Genomic DNA, 22260 nt, shown 5'->3' with positions numbered 1-22260 from the left:
GAGCCAACGTAATTGCCATGGATCTGGAGTTTCATTAATAAACCTGTAATCTGAGAATCAACAATGGTTATATGGTCATCATAGGCTAGTTTTTAAATCCAGACTTTATTGAATTCATATTTCACCATCAGCTGTGGTGGTATTCGACACCATGATTTCCAGAACAGTGGGTAAGTGCTCAGGATGACCACATGACAATAATGCCAGAAGAAACAGGAACAGGAGTAGGCCCTTAAGCTCTTGATCCTGCTCCACCATTCAATAGGATCGTGACTGATCCAACATTCCTCACTTTCATCTTCCCTGGAAGCCTTGATTCCCTGACTGATCAAGAATCTATCCATCTCAGCCTTAAATATACACAAGGACTCTGCCCCCACAGGGAGCACTGTGACAAGAACTTCCAAAGAAATTCTTCCTCGTTTCAGTCTTAAACTGACACCCCTTGATTCTGAGACCATGCTTTCTGGTCCTAGACTCCCCCATGACAAGAAACCTCCTCTCAGCATTTTCGCTGTAAGACCCCTTAAGAATCCCATATTTTTCAGTTAGATCTTCTAAGTTCCAGTGAGTAGAGTCCCAACCTGTTTCGCATTTGCTATTTAGACAATCCCTGTACTCTGGGGATTAGCCTAGTAGACCTTCTCTCAACTGCCTCCAATGAAATTTCCCCAAACAAAGGGACCAAAACTGCCCACATTACTGGAGACTGATAGAAGTATATAAAAGAATGATGGGTATGGATAGAGTTGATGCTATTTGTCTTTTCCCAAGGGTGGGCATTTCAAGACTAGGGGGACACATTTTTAAAGTGAGAGGAAAGAGATTTTAAAAAGATGAGGAACTTTCTTTATGCATTGGGTGGTTCGCATGTGGAATGAACTTCCTGAGAAAAGGGAGGATGTGGGTACAATTATAAGGTTTAAAAGACATTTTGATAAGTACATGAGTGGGAAAGGGTTGGAGGGCTATGGGCCAGGAGCGGGCAGGTGGAACGTGTTTAGTTTGGGATAATGTTCGGCAAGGCTTTGTTGGAACGGACGGTCTGTTTCCGTGTTGTATGACTCTATGTGGTCTCACCTCCTCTCTCACCTCCACCCAAGGCCCTAAAGGAGCCTTCCACATCCATCAAAGTTTTACCTGCACATCCACCAATATCATTTATTGTATCCGTTGCTCCCGATGCAGTCTCCTCTACATTGGGGAGACTGGGCGCCTCCTAGCAGAGCGCTTTAGGGAATATCTCCGGGACACCCGCACCAATCAACCACACCGCCCGTGGCTCAACATTTCAACTCCCCCTCCCACTCTGCCGAGGATATGGAGGTGCTGGGCCTCCTCCACCGCCGCTCCCTCACCACCAGACGCATGGAAGAAGAACGCCTCATCTTCCACCTCGGAACACTTCAACCCCAGGGCATCAATGTGGATTTCAACAGTTTCCTCATTTCCCCTTCCCCCACCTCATCCTAGTTTCTCTGGACTTGTCCGACCTGCCCAGCTCCTTTTCCACCTATCCAGTCCACCCTCTCCTCCCTGACCTATCACCTTCATTTCCTCCCCCACTGACCTATTGTACTCTATGCTACTCTATCCCTACCCCCACCCTCCTCTAGCTTATCTCTCCACGCTTCAGGCTCTCTGCCTTTATTCCTGATGAAGGGCTTTTGCCCGAAACGTCGATTTTGCCTGTCCTCGGATGCTGCCTGAATTGCTGTGCTCTTCCAGCACCACTGATCCAGGATCACCAGTACCTTTGTCAGTTGCAGTAAGTCTTGCCTACTCTTACACTCCAATCTCCTTGAAATAAGGGTCTACGAATGTTATCAAGGTGCTAGTGCGCCCCTGAGGCAACGGGAAAATGAAGATACAACACTGCCCATGCTTCCACAATCATAACTCAACCACTTCAAGATGAGTTGGAAGCTCCAGTGGGGCATTGCAGTATAGATCAGAAATGGTGCACTATGCCTTTCTCAAGTGCAGTTGACAAACAGGGTGTGGACTGTCAGCAGAGGAAATAGGGGATCAGCAGTAATCTTCTGAGAGTGAAGATGAAGATAAAGACAAGGACATTGAACAGGGTGAACATACATGAGAGCAGACATACCTACATTATAGGGTAATGCACTGTCAAAGACAAGAAAACAGAAAGAACTGAATTGCAACACACGTCTAGGATGAATAAACTAGGTTTAGACTTCCTCATGTATAATTGTTTTTGGTTATATGGTAGCAACCATGGTTCAGGCAAAATATATGTGGACCAAGTTATTTTTGTAATCATCCAACATTCCTGTTGTTGAGTAAATGTTTTCTTAATCATATTAGTGTATGCTTGGTGAAGGTAAAGGTAAAGTCCACATAGTCTGAGTCGACCATGGGTTGTTCTCATTACAGAGAGATATGTCCGCTCAGTTTGTACTGTCTAGTATCTACACATCATAGACCCTTCAAACTGTTGAGGAGATAGCAGCAGTCAGTGAGAAAGGGACACTAACATAGCTTGCTGCTAAAGTTCGGTGGTTTAATAGCCTGCAGTCAAAATATGTAATTCAGTGCAATGTCATCTCTCACAATAGTAGGTTAAGAGCATTCCTGAGGCATTTTATAAGAATGATCCCAGGAATGAAAGGCTTGTCACATGAGGAGTGGTTGAGGATCTGGGTCTGGACTCAATGGAGTTCAGAAGAGTGAGGGAGATCTGATTGAAACTTACAGAATACTGGGACCCTGTGGTAGGCTGGATATGGAAAGGTGTTTCCACGAGTAGGAGAGACTAGAACCAGAGGACATAGCCTCAGAATGAAAAGGTGATGCTTTAAAGCTGAGAGAAGCTATAGACCAGTAAGCCTGACATTGGTGGCAGGCAAGTTGTCAGAGGGAATCCTGATGGACAGGATTTACATGTATTTGTAAAGGCAAGGACTGATTAGGAATAGTCAACATGGCTTTATGTGTGGGATATCATGTCTCACTAACTTGACTGAGTTTGTTCAGAGAAGTAACAAAGAGGATTGATGAGGGCAGAGCGGTAGACGCAATCTATGTGGACTTCAGTAAGGCGTTCGACAAGGATCCCCATGGTAGACTGGTTAGCAAGGTTAGATCTCATGGAGTACAAGCAGAACTAGCCATTTGGATACAGAACTGACTTTGAAGGTAAAAGACAGAGGGCGGTGGCGGAGAGTTGCTTTTCAGACTCGAGACCTGTGACAGTGGTATGCCACAAGGATCGGTGCTGGGTCCACTGCTTTTCATCATTTATATAATGATTTGGATGTGAACATAGGGGATACAGTTAGTAAGTTTGCAGATGACACCAAAACTAGAGGTGTAGTGGATGGCAAAGAAGGTTACCTCAGAGTACAACAGGATCTTGATGAGATGGGCCAATGGGCTGAGGAGTGGTGCATGTATGGAATAAGCTGCCAGAGGAAGTGGTGGAGGCTGGTACAATTACAGCATTTAAAAGGCATCTGGATTGGTATATAACGAGGAAAGGTGCAGAGGGATATGGGCCAAGTGCGAGCAATTGAGTCAAGATTAGGTTAGGAGAACTGGTCGGCATGGACGAGTTGGATTGATGGGACTGTTTCTGCATTGTACATCTCTATGACTCTGTAACCCCCTCCACCCAGTACACTCCTCCCTATCTCTGTAACCTCATCCAGCCCTGACACCTTCCCTAATTCCAGAACCTCCTCCACCCCCCTACACCCCACCCTATCTCTGAAACCTCCTCCAGTCCCAATAACCCTCTCTTAGCTGTAACATCAATGCTCATTATCACTCCATGATGTCAGCCCTCCTGCGATTCCAGCCTCTTGACCATCCCCTAATTCCATCATTCCACCGGCCTCCAGCTGCTTGGGCCCTCCATGTTATCATCTCATAAGACTTTGAGCAATTTGCATTTCCCTTCTCTGATGAATCCTGTCCATTTTTTCCTGGAAACAATGTTATACCTGTTGTGGATTTACTAGAGTAATTCAGGATGGGTCCCTCAACTGCACCTTGTAATCCCAACATCAATATCACCTTGAAGACAAGGCCAGCAATATGACTCAAAACTACTCCTTCTGCAGTTACTCTCCATTTCACCCTTAATCCCAACTTTGAAATTAATCATCCTTCCTTCAGTTTTTCTGGGACAGAATCCTGGGGCTCTCTACCATGTGACTTTGCATTTGTGGTCAGGGTTCTTAAAACACAAGGACAGTGGGGTTAAAGAGGAGAGTTCCTTATCATTTATGCCGTAGAGATTAGGGGGATGGCTAACAAGGCTGTCCCAGTCAGTGATGCCCACTTCATGTGAATCCACAAACAAGTATGTCATTGTGATGTTGCCATGGGAATGCACATTACATTCCTGTTCTGAGGGATACACAGGAACAGTAGGAAATGAGACTTGGTCGAATCAGTCAAAGAGCCAAGATGTTTCACATCAGTGTCCCAGCGAGATGTGGACAGTTACAAGGGGAGTCAGAGTGAAACAATGCCTGCTGGAGAGTGATGACCTTCATTGTTCAGCTCTCTGAATATTGGAGTTGGGATGGTGTGCTGAGGTTTGACAGGAAGTTGGTAAGGCCAGTTCTGGAAGACTGTGTCCTGTTCTGCTCATGCTGCTATAGGAAGGATATTATTAAACTGGAGACGGTTCAGAAAAGATTTACCAGGATGTTGCCAGGAGTGCAGGGTTTGAGATGTAAAAATAGACTGGAGAGGCTGGGGACATTTTACAAAGAACATTACAGCACAGGAACAGGCTCTTCAACCCTCCAAGCCTGCACTGACACATTTTGCCTTCCATATTAAAACTGTCTTTCCTTACAGGATCCGTATTCCCCTGTTCCCTTCCTATTCATGTCTGCTGCTGGATGCTTCTTGAAAGCTACAATTGTGTCTGCTTCCATTGTCTGTTCTGGCAGTGTGTTCCATGAACTCACCACCCTTTCCATGATAAACATGCCTCACATATCTCTTTTAAACACCCCCCTGACCCCTCCACCTTGAACCTGTGTCCCCGAGTAACTGACTCTTCCACCCTGAGAAAAGGCCTCATAATTTCCACCCTATCCATGCCATTCACAATCTTATAAACCCCTCAACCTCCTGCATTCTAGTGAAAACAAACCCAGTCTACCCAACCTTTCTTCACAGGTAAAATCCCCCATTCCAGGCAACGTCCTGGTAAACATTTTCTGTCCCCTCTCTGAAGGATCCACATCAGAACTGTACGTGTTTTACACTGCAGCATAGGAAATTGAGGGGTGACCTTGTTGAGGTTTATAAAATCATGACAGTGATTGATAAGGTGAATGACAAGGGTCTTTTCCCTAGTGTGGGGGAGTTCAGACTCAGGGCCATGTTTGTAAGTTCAGAGGAAAAAGATTTAAAGATTGAGGAGCAACTCTTTTTTTCCCCAGAGTGGTTTGTGATGGAATGAACTTCCAGATGAAGTAATGTATGTGGGCACAGTTACAATGTTTAAAAGATGCCAGCTCTTGATGCCAGTCATTTTTTTTCTCCATTCTGTGCTACTGAATGCCCAAATTTCTGTGACATGCATTTCCGGAGGACTAACATGGCAAGGGAGTACACGTTAAATAGGAGGAGCCTGGCAAGCACAGAAGATTAGATGGATCCTGGTTTGTGTGTCCAGCCATCCGTGAAGGCGGCAGGATAGGCGGGTAAGGGAATTAAGAAGGGTCAAAGCCACTGAATACATGAGCAGGGAGGTGTCATGTTGGAGCTTTACAGGATTTTGGTGAGACTACAGCTGGAATACTGTGTGCAGTTCTGGTCACCGCATTATAGGAAGGATGTGATTGTACTGGAGGGGGGGCAAAGGAGATCCACCAGGATGTTGCATTAGATTGAGCATTGCCTAAACCTGCAGGAGTGTTCTGCTGTGTATGTGTGTGGCTATAGTAACCCACACCGCCTGCACATCCCTGGACATTATGGGCAATTCAGCATGGCCAATCCACCTAACTTGAACATCTTTGAAATCAGAGCACCCGAAGGGTACCCAAGCAGACAACATGCAAAACTCCACACAGCCACCCAAGGCTGGAATCAAACTCTGGTTCCTGGCACTGTGCTCCAGCAATGCAAACCTCTGAGTCACTCTCGGCCGGGCGAATTCTTTTTTTGGATTCATATCAACTTGCTGTACTCAGAGAGAGAGAGATGACGGGTGGTGAAGTTTGATTTAATTTGATTTACTATTATCACTTTTTTCAAATAAATTCATGGGATGGGGCACCGTTAGCCAGGCCAGTGTTTATTGGCCATCCCTAATAGCCCAGAGGGCAGTTAAGAGTCACAGTACAAACAGGTAACCACCTTCCCGTCTCCTGGTCCTCTCTTTATCCAAGGGTTACCCTTCCCACATTGTTGTGGGCTCGATGGCAGGTTCCTTCCTGAAAGAGCATCTCAGCTCAGGCTGGGACATGGGTTATTGGGCTTGGCTGGCTCTGTGTCTCTCTGGTTGTAGGTTCTCCGATCCAGACTGCACACCATCGCGATCCTCTCGTTTACTTCACCCGGGCAACACCGGTCCAGGAACGGCCGGAGAGTAGCAGAGACCGGTGAAGGAAACGCCTGTAGTCAGACAGGAGCGAGAGGAGCCCGGACTCCGAGAGAGAAACAACGGAACATTGGCTGGGTTTCATCCAGAGGAGGGCGGGAGGAGTTACTGAGAGAGACAGAGAGAGGGAGAGGAGTTACCGAGAGAGAGAGGAGAGGAGTTACTGAGGGACAGAAAGAGGAGGAAAGAGAGAGAGGAGTTACAGAGTGAGAGGGATGAGTTAGTGGAGGAGAGGGATTACAAAGGGATAGGGGTTATTAGAGGGAGAGGGGTTACAAAGGGGTCACAGAGAGAGGGAGAGGTATTAACGTGGGAGAGGAATTCCAGAGGGAGAGCAGTTCCGGAGGGGGGGGGAGGGAGTGAAAGTCGAGTCATTCGTTGAATCTTGGGGGAAAAGGAAAGATAAGGAGAGGGGACTGGCTGCTGCGACGTCTCACGCAATTTGCAGTCACTCCTTCCCCACGGCCTGGTGGAGGCAGTGCTGCCCAGCACAGAGAGCATCCATTCTGCATTTGCCTATCGGCTGGGGACACTGCCCTCTGGAAAGTGCCATGCCCAAGCTGAGCCAGCGTTGTGCCCACTGGTCGTGCCTCAGATCAGCGCTGTGTGTACTCAGTCTGGTCTTATTGTGCCAATAGCTGCTGGTCCAGAGAGGAGGGGGCCGGCTGACCCTCAGGCTGGTGAAACCAGGCGCCAGTCCAATGCAGGAACATCTCCTCCTGGTCGAGGAGAACTCCACCTGCTGGCAGATCATCCAGGGGGACAGGCAGGAGGTGGAAAGGGCCCTCCTCAACTCCATTACTGTCTCCCTCAAGCACCAAGCCATCACTGAGGGAGATTATCTGAACATGACCCGAAATTGCAGATCGTTTGTGAGGAACACCTACCCTTGGCTTACTCCATAGTCATCCACCAGAGCATTGAGATGTTCGAGAGGCTTCTACGGAGCATTTACGCCCCACAGAATGTCTACTGTATCCACGTGGACCGCAAATCCCCGAGTCAATTTCATGCGGCCGTTCGGGCCATCGCTTCGTGTTTTCACAATGTCTTTGTCGCAGCCAAGCTGGAGTGGGTCACCTATGCTGGCTGGAGCAGAGTTCAGGCGGATCTCAACTGCATGAAGGAGTTGCTGGAGAGCCCTGTCCCCTGGAGGTACTTCATCAATGTGTGTGGCCAAGACTTCCCCCTGAAGACCAACCGGGAGATCGTCCACAGCCTCAGAGCTCTGAACGGCTCCAACGTGATTGAGTCGGATCCTGCACCAGGGTTCAAAAAGGTAACCGCCTTCCTGTCTGCTGGGCCTCTCTTCATCCAAGTGTTTTCCATCCTCCCTCCATCATCTCTCTCTCTCTCTCTCTCTCTCTCCCCTCCAGTCCTTCACTCCTGCCTGTACAAAGAGAGACAGGGTTGTTAAAACAGTTCAGTTGCATGGAGGGAGGTTCAGAATGTACAAAGGAATATAGAGGAGTTGGAGAGTTGAGCTGAAAACAGAGTAGAAGGGCAATTGACGTTTCAGGTCGGAAACTTTCATCAGAACCCGGCGAGAGGAAGGGGCAGCAGAATAAATGGGGGTGTGGGGCTGGGGAAAGGTGGGTGGGATGGCGATTGGTGGATGTAGGGAGGAGGTGGCTGTGATTGGTAAGTGGGTGGGGTGGAGCAGATGGGTGGAAGGGAAGATGGGCAGGTGAAAGGGATGGGGTAGAAAGAGAGAGGGCTGGGCCTGGGATAAGGAGGGATATAGACTGATTACGAGAGTATACAGGAATGTAGGTAGGTTAAGAGTGTAGGAGAAAAAGTGAGGACTACAGATGCAGGAGATCAGAGACAAGAGTGTGGCACTGGAAAATCACAGCGGGTCAGGCAGCATCTGAAGAATCAATGTTTCGGACATAAGCCCTTCATCAGGAATGAGGCTTGTGGACCAGGGGGCCGAGAGATAAGTGGGATGGGTGTGGGGCTGGGGTGGAAGGTAGCTGGGAATGTGATAGATGAAGGTATGGGTGGGGGGGGGGGGGGGGGGGATGGAAGGTCGAGTGGACAGGTGGGAAGGAAGATGGACCAGTCAGGAGGGTGGTGCTGAGTTGGAGGCTGGGGACTGCGATAAGTTGGGGTGGGGAAATGATGAAACTAGTGAAATCGACATTGATCCGCCTGGTTGCAGGGTTCCAAGGTGGAATATCCAGGTGTCAGCTGGTAAGGGTTTGGTGATGGAGGAGGCCCTGGACCTGCATTCCCTTGGTGGGAGGGGGAGTTAAAGTGTTCAGCCACGAGGTGGTGAGGTTGGTTGGTGTTCTCTGAAACAATCTGCAAGTAAGAGTTCTGTCTCCCCGATGGAGAGGACACCACATTGGGTGCAATGGATGCAGTAGATGACATTGGTGGAGGTACAAGTATATTTCTGTCAGATGTGGAAGGATCCTTTGGAGCCTTGGACAGAAGGTGAGGGGGGAGGTGAGGGTGCAGGTTTTTCACTTTTCAGAGGCCAGGCAAGGTGCCAGGAGGGGAGGGTGGGTTGGTGAGGGTGGGTTGGTGAGGGGTATGGATCTGACAAGGGAGTTGCAGAGGGAATGGTCTCTGAAATGCAGATGGAGTGCAGAGGGAAATATGTCCCTAATGGTGCGGTCTGTTTGTAAGTGTCAGAAGTGGTGGAGGATAATGCAATGTATCCGGATGTTGGTGGGGTGGAAGGTGAGGACCAAGGGGTTCTGTCCCTGTTGCGTTGAGAGGGGTGTGGTTCAAGGGTGAAGGTACAGAAAATGGAGCAGATGCACTGGAGGCATTGTCAACCATGTGGAAGTGGAAATTGTAGTTTTTGAGGTAGGACACCATCTGGGATGTTCTGTGATGGAATTGGTCCTCCTGGGAACAGATGCAGCAGAGGCAGAGAAATTGGGAATAAGAGATAGTGTTTTTACAGGGGCAGGGTGGGAGGAGGTGTATTCCAGGTAGCTGTGGGAGTTCGTGGGTTTGTAGTAGATGTCCGTGGTTAGTCGGTTGCCAGAGATGGAGATGGAGAGGTCCAGGAAGGGGAAGGAGGTGTCCGAGATTGTCCGGGTGAATTTGAGGTCCGGTTGGAAGGTGTTGGTAGAATTAGAATTAATGAACTTTTCAACCACCTCATGCAAATACGAGGTAGTGCCAATCCAGTCATCAATGTAGTGGAGGAAAAGGTGGGAAATGGTGCTGATGGATGAAGAGGCAGGCATAGTTGGGGCCCATGTGGGTGCTTATAGCTACCCCTTAAGAGTTAAGAGTGAACAAAAGAATGTAAGTTCGGTTCAGAGCATGTAAAGGATTGTTCTTTGGTTGATAGTGAAATAGTCTCACAAACTTGATTGGAGTTTTTTGAAGAATTAACAAAGAGGATTGATGAGGGCAGAGCGGTAGATGTGATCTATATGGACTTCCGTAAGGTATTCAACAAGGTTCCCCATGGGAGACTGAGTAGCAAGGTTAGATCTCATGGAATGCAGGGAGAACTAGCCATTTGGATATAGAACTGGCTCAAAAGATAGAAGACAGAGGGTGGTGGTGGAGGGTTGTTTTTCAGACTGGAGGCCTGTGACCAGTGGAGTGCCACAAGGATCGGTGCTGGGCCCTCTACTTTTTGTCATTTACATAAATGATTTGGATGCAAGCATAAGAGGTACAGTTCGTAAGTTTGCAGATGACACCAAAAACCAAAATTAAAGGTGTAGTGGACAGCGAAGAGGGTTACCTCAGATTACAACAGGATCTGGACCAGATGGGCCAATGGGCTGAGAACTGGCAGATGGAGTTTAATTCAGATAAATGCGAGGTTCTGCAATTTGGGAAAGCAAATCTTAGCAGGACTTATATACTTAATGATAAGGTCCTCGGGAGTGTTGCTGAGCAAAGAGACCTTGGAGTGCAGGTTCATACATCCTTGAAAGCGGAGTCGCAGGTAAATAGGATAGTGAAGGCAGTGTTTGGTTTTCGGTCCTTTATTCATCAGACTATGGAGTACAGGAGTTGGGAGGTCATGTTGCGACTGTACAGGACATTGGTTAGGCCATTGTTGTAATATTGCATGCAATTCTGGTCTCCTTCCTATTGGAAAGATGTTGTGAAACTTATAAATCATTTTGGAATCCTTTCAAGGATGTTGCCAGGGTTGGAGGATTTGAGCTATAGGGAGAGGCTGAACAGGCTGAGGCTGTTTTCCCTGGAGCGTCAGAGGCTGAGGGGTGACCTTATAGTGGTTTACAAAATTTGAGGGGCATGGATAGGATAAATAGACAAAGTCTTTTCCCTGGGGTCGAGGAGTCCAGAACTAGAGGACATAGGTTTCGGGTGAGAGGGAAAAGATATAAAAGAGACCTGAGGTGCAACATTTTCATGGAGTGTGTGGTATGCGAATGGAATGAGCTGCCAGAGGATGTGGTGGAGGCTGGTACAATTGCAACATTTAAGAGGCATTTGGATGGGTATATGAAGAGAAAGGGTTTGGAGGGATATGGGCAGGGTGCTGGCAGGTGGAACTAGATTGGGTCGGGATATCTGGTCGGACCGAAAGATCTGTTTCCATGCTGTACATCTCTATGACTGTAAGTGGGTACTGCAGATGCTGGAGATTACAGTCAAGATTAGAACAGTGTTGGAAGAGCATAGCAGCATCTGAGGAGCAGGAAACCCCGACATCAGGAATAACTTCACAGAGGCCATTATCCAGTCACCAACTCACCCTTTTGTTTACACATGGAGTCCTTGACACGGATCCAGCCTCCTCAGAGCCAGCTCAGAGTGAACAGAACATCCGATCGTCTTGTTTTTTTTTCAGAAGCAGCCTCAGGAGTAGCAGTTGAAGTCATCCCCAGGTGTAGGTACGCCCAGGCAGCAGCAGGGGTGCAGGCGAGGTCCAGGCTTCAGTAGCAGGAGCAGGCCCAGACTGTAGCAGCAGTGGTGGTAGTAGCTGCCTGAGCAGCTGAGCATAGCTTCAAATTAACAGAAATAAGCAGAAAGAAACCCCAGAAAACAATCACAACAAACTATGAAAAAAATTAAAAATAAACTCCTCCTCAGTAGGAAGACACCAACAGCAGCACATAAGACACACTGAGGCTGTTTTGAAGTCAGTCTCCTCTCCTCAAGAGGGTTGAAGAGTCCTTCATAGGCTGATCCAGCTCCCCGAGAGCCAGCTCTCAGTGAGCAGATCCCTTGACGTGCCTGTTTATTTTTCTCCCACTACCACCCGACAGCAGTCATGCTTACTTTTCCCTAGTACCCATGTCAAGTGTGTAGGTGTTTTTCACTGCATCTGACAAGAGTGTAAATCTTAATTTATGTGGGAAATAGAACTCACTCACTTCAATAATTTCAGTCTAAGACAAGATCTGCTGCAGCAGTATCATCTGATATACTTTTGCAAGAGTGGTGTCTACAAGGTAGGCACACAGTACAAAACCTTGATACAATTCATTTCTCTTTCCCTCCTCCCACTACTCTAAACCCAGTGCCCATTCCTCTTGTTTATCTCTTGCCTTATCTGGCCTTGTGCATAACTACAGGTTTTTCTTGGCCATTTCACCACATCCCTCTGTGGTCTATTGTAGTGTATATCCTCCTTCGCTGCCATCTGCTTCCTTGCTTGCTAAAGCAACATTTCCTGTCATTCTTCGTCCACTGAGCCTTATGACCTCTTGATTGTGGTTTTTGGTTTTGCAGAAGTGGGAGACAGATGCTTATAACTGTTTGTACAAGGAAATCCAGCTTAACCTACACTCCCCTCTTTCATGATTCAACTTTGTGATTTTCGCAGACAACAGTTATAATTGCTCCTCTCAATTTATATTCCATCACCAGGAAGAAAGGAAACAGATAGTCCTGTTTATTTATATTTTATTAAACAATTCACAGTTTATACAAACAATTACATTTACAGCTGTATACAGAGAAACAGCAATTTTACAAGGAAGGGGAATGACAAAACCAAGCCCCAAACCCTGACATTCAATCGGTTTTCAGGGAAATGAGGACAAACCTCAAATCCCAGTTTCAATCATTACAAACAGTAACAATGACATTCATACATATGAGACAGTCCAATTGTGTAAGAAACAGCGCATACAATACAGACCCCCAAAAACCAGCAAGTCTCTCCCCCCTCCCAATCCCTCCCACCTTCCGGCCACTCTAAGGCAGCCCGCCCCTACGTACCTTCCGGCTCTCAGTCTGCCCTGACACACCTTTTGACCACCTCTCGGACAGCCTGCCCCGTTACCCGCCCGGGGCGGCAGCGCTGAGGACTGCTTCTGGCTCTCTGTCTGCCCCTACTTACCACTGGGCTCTCATCACCCCAATGCACCATCCAGCCAGTGGACTACCCCGACACACCTTCCGGCACCTCTAAGACAGCCCGTCCCCTTCCCAGGGACGACAGCGCGCAGGGTAGCCCACAAGCCTTCCGGATCTCAGCCTGCCCCTATGTGCCTTCTGGCTCTTGGCTGCTCTGAGACACCTTCTAATCACCTCTAGGACAGCCCATCCAGATTACCCATTCTCAGGACGACAGCGCTCAGAATGGCCTACCCACCTACTGGCTCTAGGGGCAACTGGCATCAGGGTGGCCTACCCACCCTCTGGTTCTCGGGGTGACAGCTTTCAGGACAACCCATGAACGTCCCAGCTCACAGTAAGGCCTGCCAGACCCAGGGGCACACAAGACAGTGCAGGTGATAAGCCCAACAAGAAACACGATAGAGTTAATTGTGAAAAAACAGAGTCCTTTCTGGTACACAGAGACCAAATATAGAGTCTTCAAAAAAATAGAGTTCTCAGGAACAGAATCCACTCCAGTTTACAACATATGTTGTCAGAAATAGAGTCCACTGCTAAAAACAGGGTCTACAACCAAGGGCAGAGTCCACTCCCAAAGGCAGCAAATGCACACCCCACAGCACACAGGTGTTCAGTCCCCAAGACGTCCTGGCACATCCTTGGAGAGCCAGGTCCACTCTCAGGAACATAGTACATTGTAAAGGTGATTAACTCACAGGGGTTTTGGTCCACTCCTGAAGGGAAGATCTTCTCCCAAACTCCAGGATACAACAATTGCTCACCTCCCAGCACAAACACAGGTGTTCAATCTCCAGAGGCTACACATACAAAAAACAAAGAAAACGAGAGTCCAAGGGCTAGGCCCTAACACAAAATTAACATTGTCCTTTTTTCAAAAGTGAAGAAAAGAGTAACACACAGACTATAACCAGTCAGTGAAACAACTATCCCCTAATGAGAACTGAGTTACACCTGAAACACATTATGTACATCAGGAGTTTAACAATCAGTCCTCCCTAAAGGAATGCCAGTTAACAAACTGGCTAAATAATTCAGCCAGTTCAGGAATCAGGTTTCCCCCCACACAAAAAACAAGCAGAAACCAACAGTAACACACTGACTGTGACCCAGCAAGCACCCAGTCCCTCCCACCTTCCGACCACTCTAAGGCAGCCCGCCCCTACTCAACCTCCGGCTCTCGGTCCACCCTGATACACCTTTCGACCACCTCTAGGACTGTCTGTCCCAGTACCCACCTGGGGTGACAGCGCTGAGGACAGCTACTCACCTTCTGGCTCTCGGTCTGCCCCTATGTACCATTGGGCTCTCACACACCCCGATGCACCATCTGGCACACCTTTCGTCCACCTCTAGGACAGCCCGTCCCCTTCCCTGGGACGACAGCATGCAGGGCAGCCCACAAGACTTCAGGATCTCAGCCCGCCCCTACGCACTTTCTGGCTCTTGGCTGCTCTGACACAGCTTTTGATCACCTCTAGGACAGCCCGTCCTGATCACCCTTTCTCGGGATGACAGTGCTCAGAACGGTCTACCCACCATCTAGCTCTCAGGGAGATTGTTATCAGGGTGGCCTACCCACCCTCCGGCTTTCGGGACAGCCGACCAACCTTCAGTTTCACAGGATGGCCTACCCACTTGCCGGCTCTCGGGGTGACAGCTTTCAGGACGACCCATGAGCATCCCAGCTCACAGTAAGACCTGCCAGACCCAGGGACATGCAAGACAGTGCAGGTGATAAGCCCAACAAACCATATGACAGTTAATTACCAACAAACAGAGTCCTTTCTCGTCCAGAGTCCATTAGTACAGACATTTTTCTTCAAAATGTAGAGTTCATTTCCAGGCCTGAGGGGTGGAGAGAGTGCCATACAAGGCCTTGATGAGACCACATCAGAATCAGTCTGTACATTTTTCTCTCATTTAAAACATAAAATAATTACATTGACAGCAAGTTTCACCTGCCTTTTTCCTGGGATGAAGGGTTTATCTTATGAAGGAAGGTTGAACAAATTGGCTTTTACACATTTAAGTTTGGAAATCTGAGAAATCTTTTTGAAATGTATAAGTTTCTCTGAGGGGACATGATAAGGTGGTTGATAGGACATTGATTTCTCTTGTAGGTTTGACAAGATGTTCTGTAGAATAACATATCGTCAGAGTCCTACAGCACCGAAACATACCCTTTCGTCCAACTCATCCATGCCAACCAGGTATCCTAATTGGAACTAGTCTCATTATCCTGTATTTGGTCCATATCCCTTTAAACTTGTCCTATTTATGTCGTCTGTTAAATCTTGTGATTGTATCCACTACAACAATTCTTTTTGGCAACTTGCTCCGTATTTACACCACCCTCAGGTCTCACCTTAAATTTATGATTTGGACTCCCCGATCCTGGGGCTACTCACTTTTATTGATTTCCCCCACAATTTTATAAACCTCTATATGGTCACCCTTCACCCTCCAATACTCCAGTGAGAAAAGTCCTAGCCTATCTAGACTCTCCTTATAACTAAAACCCTGCAGTCCTGGCAACATCTTTGTAAATCTATTCTGCATCCTTTGCAGTTTAACAACACCCTTCCAACAGCAGGGCGATCACTCCAAAAGTGACCTCACCAATGCCTTGCAGAATTATTTTCCCCTGAGAGAGCTGTTGCACTGTGTAAATCTCTTCTGTACGAAGTTGTGAAGGCTGAGTTGATGAAGTTATGAAAGGGTGAGCAAGGTGACTTTTTTTAAAAAAAAGATAAGGACCCCGGGGCAACCGATAGAAATGTGGAATTGAAATTGCAACCAGAAGAGCAGTGACCTTCTTGAATGGTGGAGCAGACTTGAAGGGACGAATGGCTGACATTTGCTATGATATTGGTGGAGACAGGTTATGCCTTAGTTCATGTAAAGAGTAGGGAGTTTTCTGACCACTCTGCTAAGGGCTTTGGTGTCCCTCCTGATAACATGAACCTTGAAGTTAATCTCCCTCTGCGTCAGTCACAGAATTAAAGAATTCTTGCGGAAGGATGCCCTTCAGCCCATCATGTCTGTAATTATTCCACATCGAGTACCAATTTCCTGCATTTCCACACTCAACTCTGGCAACATCCTTGTAAATCTTTTCTGAACCTTTTCAAGTTTCACAACATCCTTTCTATAGCAGGGAGACCAGAATTGCATGCTGTATTCCAGAAATTGCCAAACCAATGTCCTGTTCAGCCACAGCATGACCTCCCAACTCCTACACACAATGCACTGACCAATAATGGCAAGCGTGGCAAACGCCTTCTTCACTACCCTGTCTATCTGCGATTCCATTTTCAAGAAACTATGAATCTGCATTCCAAGATCTCTTGTTTCATCATCACTCCCCAGACTTTACCATGAAGTGTATTATTCCTGCCCTGATTTGCCAAACCAAAATGGAGCACCTCACATTTATCGACATTAAACTCCATCTGACACTCCTCGGCCTATTAGCCCATCTGATCATGATCCCGTTGTACTCTGAGGTTGACTTGAAATATTACTCTGGATCTAGGTTTGCTCGTTGAGCTGGAAGACTCATTTTCAGATGTTTTGTCACCATACTAGGCAACATCTTCAGTGAAAAGTCCAGCTCAGCGAGCAAACCTACATCTAGAACCCCAACCTGAGCTACAAATCTTCTCAAACCTTGCTGATATATCACTGTCATGTATATCGAGGTACAGTAAAAAATGTTGTCTTATGTGCTTTACAGACAGATATTGATAGGTTAAGTTGGCAAAAATGTTGGCAAATGGAGTGCAATGTGGGAAAATGTGAAGTTGTTCATTTGGAAGGGAAATCAAAAGAATAGAATATTATTTAAATGGAGAAAGCTTCAGAAAGCTGCAACACAAAGGGACTTGGGGGAACTAGTGAATGAAACATGGAAAGCTCGCACATGGGGGCAGCAGGTAATTGGGAAGACTATTGGAATATTGGATGAAAACAGAAATTTTTGGAGAGACTCAGCAGGTCGGGTAGCATTCATGGAGAGAAAACAGAGTCAATGTTTTGAGTCTGGTGACCTTTCTTCAGAACTGAAGTGGAATGTTTGCTCTTATTTGAAGGAAGGTTAGAGTATCAAAGTCAGGAAGTCTTACTGCAACTGTGCAAGGTGCTTGTGAGAGCACATCCGGAGTACTGTGAGCACTTTTGGTCACCTTATTTAAGAAAACATGTTGTTTCTTTGGAGGAAGTTAAGAGAATGTTCAGTGGGATGGCCCCCATTATGGAGGGATTGTCTTAAAAACAAAAGGCTAAACAGGATTCTACTCACTGGAGTTTAGAAGAATGAGAGGTGACCTCATTGAAATGGTCAGGATTAAGGGGCTTGACTGGGTAAATGCTGAAAGGATGTTTCTCCTCATGGGAGAGTCCAGGACCGGGGGGATATTGTCTCAGAATAAAGGGGCACCAGTTTAAAACTGAGATGAGGTGAAATTTCCTCTCTCAGAAGGTTGTGAATCTTTGGAATTCCTTGCCACAGAGAGCTGTCCTTGTATATATTTAAGGCTCAGATGGATAGATTCTTGCTCAGTTGGGGAATTAAGCGTTACAGGGATAGGGCAAGAACATGGACTCGAGGAATGTTGAATCAGCCATGATCCTAGTGAAGCTGGCTTGAGGGACCAAATGGCCGACTCCTGTCCCGACTTGTTAATGGTCTTACATTTACTGATGAAACTGTTATCGCACAACTCTGGAGCAGAAGCGACTTGAACCTGGGTCTTCGAGGCTCATACCGCATGGATACTAGTTTACTTTATATCATGCACTTGACATTGATGCTGGTAGTTATGGCTGCAATTCGCACCAACCTGCCTGAGATCAAATTAATGAAGCGAAGCCAGTGCAGGTTTTCAAAAGATAAGTCTCCAACCTCGCATCATGCATTGATGAAGTAGCTGAGAATTTGAATGCAGAGAATGTTGTCTGAACTGGATTCAATGAAGTGTTTCACTAGGCACTAGATAAAAATGGCTGGACAACAAAATTGACAACACAAGCCCTGATCATGGATCTTGTTTTGGACAAGTTGGTAGGTTGGTAGGTGGGAATGATCCACACAGCTGGGACATTTTAAACATCAAGATCCGGAGCAGGAGAAGATGATTTGGCCCTCCATGAGACCCACCATACTATATGATCCTGGCTAATCCTCTATCTCAATGCCATACTAACACTTTCTCCCCATGCCTTTGATGCTTTTGAAACATAAATATTTGTTAATCGCATTCTTGGATATATTCAATGACTCAAACTCCACAGCTTTCTGTGGTACAGAATTCCATAACTTCACTATCCTATCAGTTAAGAAATGTTTCTGCATCTCAGCCCTAAATAGACGACTGCTTTTATTCAATATCTCAGTGATATCAATCTTGGAGTATGTGGCAAAATGCCCATGTTCAGGGCAATGATAAACCTGGAGGATTGGCAAATGGTGAGGATGATGTGAATTGTCCAGGGTCACCACGGTGAACAGACAGCATCCAGTCAGAGGTGAATACAGAAGAGTGTAAGGTGATATGTTTTGGGAGAAGGATGTGGAGAGGTAATAGAAATGTAATGGCACAATCGTAAAGAGTGCGCAGGATTAGAGGGATCTGGCAATGAACATTCATCAACATTAGAAGATGGAGGAGGCCGTAAGAGGGTAGAAAAGCAGAAGGCTTAATAAATAGAGGCATTGATGCCAATAAATGGTTGAGTTATGCTGCATGTCAAATTGGTTTAGCCCCAGTTGGATTGTTGTGGTCTACAAAACGATGTGAGGGCCCTCAGGATAGGGAGAAGAAGAGATTTCGCAGAATGGTGCCAGGGTTAAAGTTGGATGGCTCAGTTGGAAAGGTCAACGATGCTCCCATTGGAACAAAGGAGATTGGGGTGAGGTTTATTCAATGGGTACAGGGTGAGCACTCGGTAATGAAGACAAGGAAATATACTTCACTGTTCACCGATTGTACAAGTGCAATGGAATGCAGATGTAAGATTTTGGGTTAGAGGCATGGTGGGGAGATCTGAAGAATTGAAACGCAAATGAAGCCTAAACTACATTTGTATGAGATGATGGCAAGTTCCGATGTAAGTTGGATAAAAAAAAAGAGATCTGTTCCCATACATACAAGGAACAAGAGTAGGGCATTAGCCCTTTTGATCCTGTTCCATCATCGACATTCCTGCATACCATTGATAATCTATCCTCCCCTTGGTAACCAAGGATCCATATCTCCCGTGCATGATGCCACAAGGACCGAGGATAAAAGATATCTTTTGACACAATGTGAATAAAGTGTCTTGCGGAAGGGGTGGCACGGTGGCTCAGTGCTTAGCACTGTTGCCTCACAGCGCCAAAGACCTGGGTTCAATTCCAGCCTTGGGCGACTGTCTGTGTGAAGTTTGCACATTCTCCCCACGTCTGCGTGGGTTTCCTCCGGATGCTCTGGTTTCCTGCCACAGTCCAAAGATGTGCAGGTTAGGTGAATTTGTCGTGCTAAATTGCCCATAGTGTTAGGTGCCTTAGCCAGGGGTAAATATCAGGTAGGGTAATGGGTGTGGATGGGTTGCTCTTCAGAAGATTGGTGTGGACTTGTTGGGCCAAATGGGCTGTTTCCATACTGTAGAGAATCTAATGTGTGGTGTCCTTCACTCTGAGGGAGGAGCTTTGGATTCAAGTCCTACTCCAGGAGCTGATGGCCATAGGAAGGTGTCTTCATTGCTATTGTGAGACATTCAAGGGTATAGGCCAAGTGCTACAAAATAGGATGAGAATAGCTCGGAGCTTGTCTTTTTGACCAGTGCAGACACGATGGGCTGAAGGGCAACTTATTATTTTGGTGCTCTAAACCTCAATAACCAGAGAGCACGAAGTCATAACATCATACAGAATGGAACAGACCCTTCAGTTCAACCTGTCTGCACTGACCAGTCATCCCGATCTGACTCAGTCCCATTTGCCAGCCTTTGGCATATATCTCTCTAACCTATTCCTAGTCATGTACACATCTAGATGCCTTTTAAATATTGTCATTGTACCAGCCAACTCCAGCACCTCTTGGTAGCTCATTTCAAGCACACATCACCCACTGCATGAAAAAGTAACCCCTGAGGTCTTTCCCCTCTCATCTTAAACCTTTGCTTCTAGTTTTGGACTCCCCCACCCTTGGGAAAAGACCTTTGGCTATGCAGCCGACGTGGAAGGAATCAAAATGGGGCAAGAACAGAAAAGGAGGTCAGCTAAACAATTCTGATCAGCAACAGAAAAGTGCAGCCAAGCACGTACGTAAGCTAGCTAGCTTACTGAAACTGGCTCCAGTTAAGTGAGAAGGCAGGAAGACCGAAACAACACTCAACAGGTGTTGTAGAAGTTTAAGGTCAATGATCTAATGCTAAACGTCATGTACCTAGATCAGGATCTGATTGATCAGTTGTGTTGCTAAGGCTTGGAATCAAAATGTAATTCGTGAAAGGGGAACGCCGATTTGTGTGTAAAAGCGTGATTGCAACTGCCTGTTTCAGACTCTCCAGGCAAGGGTGGGCTTTGACCCGGCTGGTTGAGTCTTCTTGCATATATGTGATAAAGGAAGCTGTGTGAAGTGTACTATCATCCGGCTGATCATTTCAACATCTATCCATGCTCCTCCTGATTTTATGAACTTCTGTAAGGATACCCCTCAGCATCCGACACTCCAGGGAAAATAGCCCTAGCCTATTCAACCTCTTACTGTAGCTCAAACCCTCCAATCTTGGCAACATCCTGGTAAATCTTTTCTGCACCCTCTCAAGTTTAACAACATCCTTTTTTTCGAAGGGCGACCAGAATTGTATGCAGTATTTTAAAAGTGGCCTCACCAATGTCCTCTACAGACAATAGATCACACTTGGTAATGGCAAAGGCATATCAGAGATAGTCAAAGATACTCCTACTTATAGACAATAGGTGCAGGAGTAGGCCATTTGGCCCTTCGAGCCAGCACCACCATTCATTATGATCATGGCTGATCATCCACAATCAGTATCATGTTCCTGCCTTATCCCCATAACCCTTGATTCCACTATCTTTCAGAGCTCTATCCATCTCTGTTACAGCTGCAACATTACATCCCAACTCCTATATTCAATGCACTGACCAATGAAGGTAAAGGTATCAAACACCTACTTCACCGCCCTGTCTATCTGCAATGCAACTTTCAGAGAACTATATCCCTGCACACCATGTCCTTCTCTCTAAGGCAAAAGCTCTGTGTTCAAGTCCTACTCCAGGAGTTGATGACCACAGGAAAGTGTCTCCATTGCACTGGTGAGGCATGAAAGGCAATGTTCCCAGTGCTGGAAAATGAGACTGGAGTAGCAAGGAGCCTGTTTTGCCAGCGCAGTCACGATGGGCTGAAGGATCTATTTTTCTGGTGCTCTCAACCTTTACGTCCAGAGGGCATAGTTTGAAGTGTATTTTTGGAGCCAGATCCACTGGGAGAGCTTGAGGATGAGTTTTATGTTTGCTCAGCGAATGAGCATTGGGAGGTGGTTTGGGAGGCAGGGATATGGGGAAATTGGCAGGTGACTGGCACTAGGCAATAGGAGTGAGAAAGGCCCGAGGGGCTGAATAACCTTGTTCTCCACTGTAAGGTGAGTAACTGAGAGAAGGAGTGTGCATGGATCTTGCTGGAGCTGGGGGCGAGGAGAGTGCAGAGGAGTTGGGGAGGAAAAAAGCCATAGGCGAAGTTGAAAAGCTATCATTTCTACTTTCTCGTCTCTCTCACTCTCTCTTGCGCTTGCCTTTTAGAAACGTTGGCAATACCACCACGATACCCTCGACCAAGTTGTCTTGACGGCGCAACTGAAAGACCAGCCAAACATCAGCACCTCCATCTTCGTGGGCAGCGCCTACTTCATGGCCTCCAGAGAGTTTGTCGGCCATGTGTTTGACAGTGCCGAGATCCAGGCCTTCCTCAAGTGGTCGGAGGACACCTACAGCCCGGACGAGAATGTGTGGGCTACCCTGCACAGAATGCCCAATGTACCCGGCTCCATCCCGTACACCCAAGGAGCCACCAGGACACTTGGCCGGGCAGTAAAGTGGTCCTTTGAGGCTGGTGACGTTGCGAGGGGTGCCCTATACCCTCCCTGCACGTGAAGGTATCGCCACTTGGTTTGTGTGTATGGGGCAGGAGATCTACATTGGGTGGTCCGTCAGAGATGTTTGTTTGCAAATAAGTTTGACCCCAACATGGACAACACAGCAGTACAGTGCATGGAGGAATATCTCCGAAACAGGACACTTGGTAAAACTGGGGCTGGGTTGGAGGTTGGGACAGAGTAAA

General features: G+C 47.0%; 1 protein-coding gene and 1 pseudogene across 2 annotated transcripts in view; one reads left to right on the top strand and one right to left on the bottom strand.

Moving 5' to 3' along the window:
- LOC148136295 (uncharacterized) overlaps positions 1-22260 on the bottom strand; it is a 328974-nt gene that overhangs the window by 279164 nt on the left and 27550 nt on the right. The gene's annotated exons all lie outside the window — the stretch shown is intronic.
- On the top strand, positions 152-22259 carry LOC148136296 (beta-1,3-galactosyl-O-glycosyl-glycoprotein beta-1,6-N-acetylglucosaminyltransferase 3-like; annotated as a pseudogene).

Source organism: Chiloscyllium plagiosum, unplaced genomic scaffold (assembly GCF_037043375.1).
Source record: "Chiloscyllium plagiosum isolate Xiang-an unplaced genomic scaffold, Cpla_swu_hap1 HiC_scaffold_46, whole genome shotgun sequence".
Lineage (NCBI taxonomy): Eukaryota > Metazoa > Chordata > Chondrichthyes > Orectolobiformes > Hemiscylliidae > Chiloscyllium > Chiloscyllium plagiosum.
This window is presented reverse-complemented; position numbering and strand designations above follow the sequence as displayed.